This window comes from Neofelis nebulosa, chromosome 4, assembly GCF_028018385.1.
Source record: "Neofelis nebulosa isolate mNeoNeb1 chromosome 4, mNeoNeb1.pri, whole genome shotgun sequence".
NCBI lineage: Eukaryota > Metazoa > Chordata > Mammalia > Carnivora > Felidae > Neofelis > Neofelis nebulosa.
In genome coordinates this window covers 52,538,953-52,540,625 of record NC_080785.1, presented here as the reverse complement: position 1 = coordinate 52,540,625, position 1,673 = coordinate 52,538,953, and positions in this window count along the sequence as shown.

Here is a 1,673-nt window from a genome sequence, read left to right as displayed (position 1 = left end):
TTCCTACTGTCAAGTGGTGTGTATATATATATATTTTTTGTTGTTTATTCAATGTGAGAGAGAGAGAGTGAGAGAGTGAGGGAGGGGCAGAGGAGAGGGAGACACAGAATACGAAGCGGGGTCTGGGCTCTGAACTGTCAGCACAGAGCCAGATAGAGCCGGACCCGGGGCGCCAACCCACAAACAGTGAGATCATGACCTGAGCCGAAGTCAGACGCTTAACTGACTGAGCCACCAAGGTGCCCCTGTCGAGTAGTATATTAAGTGCTAGGGAAGAAAAGATAAGTAGAACAGAGACCCTCTGCTCCAGAGGCTGAGACTCTGGCAGGAAAGGGACGGTGTGCAGGGGATACTCAGCACACAAACGGCATGGGGAGGGGCAAGTCACCAATGGTTGTGCCAAGAATCTGGATTTTTTTTTTTTTTTCAGATATAACAAGGTATTTAAAAGCTTTCTATCTTCTTTGTGTGTTCTCAGCCACTGACTAGTACTTAGGCATAATATTCAATTTTGTTATCAGTATCTAAAAGTGTTCTGTGTGTCATTGCATTTTAACTGTTCAGTCAAGGTGATGGACTGTTCTGAGTCACCCACAGTCTCACTGGGGGGGTGATCATGATTACTAGACTGGGTTGAGGTTACAAATTGCATGTGGCATCAGACAGTGAGAATTAGGGGGCAGGAGCAGAATGTATTGGAAAGAGTAAGGGCTTTGGACTCAGAGAGACTTGACTTTGAATCTTAGTTCTACCATTTACTGATGAGCAATGTAACATCTCTCAGCTTCATTTCCTGATAAAGAGTACTCACTAATCCCCCACCCTGCATAGGATTGTTGTGCTAGGCATAGAAAACACCCACACCCATGCAACCTGAGAACAAAATATCAGAACTATAAAATAGCTAGTTATTATTTTTAATAAATATCTCTGACCTTGCTTACCAAAATAGTCACATATTGACTCATTTATAACTTAATAGAAGAGAATACAACCTACAAGAGGGCTATTATTAAAGTTTTTATTTCAGGAATAATTTGAAGAACAGAAGGCAACATATCTATGAATGTCAAAGTGAGCCTTCTTTCATGCCTGATTTGGAGCTGGCAATGCACTTACTCCAGAATTATCAACAAGGAGAGAGGAGGATTTAGAAAACAGGCAATCCTGCTTTTCAGAAAAAAACAACGAAAGCCCTAGTGTTATTCACTCTGGCCTGGGATGCAGCCAAGGCTCCCTACCCCAGAGCCAAGCACCTGGGGCTTGGGGTAGGGAACTAAACCAGGGAGAGATACCGTTAGATTGTTGGGAAAGAAAAAGAATGTCAGCCTCTGTCATTAAAGCAGGGCTTGGATGCCAGGCAAGTTCTTTACAGGGGCAGGTCACAGAATAGAGCCTGGGGAAGCAGCTGAGGAAGCCTGGGAGTCACCTCTCTCTCACAGGTAGAGCTGCAATTAAGTAGATTGCAGTTACTGTTTAAAGATAATGCAGAAGCAATCAGGTCTTGGAAAGATAAAATCTGGGAGAAAGGAAAATTTGAGACAGAGGTAAAACCACAGGGTGTAGCTGTATTTTCCTTCTGGGCACTTACTCATTTTGGGTCAAAAGCCAAAGAATCCAGGGGAAGGGCTTGGGCAGAGGGTCTCTACTAAAAGGAAAAGAAACTCTGCAGG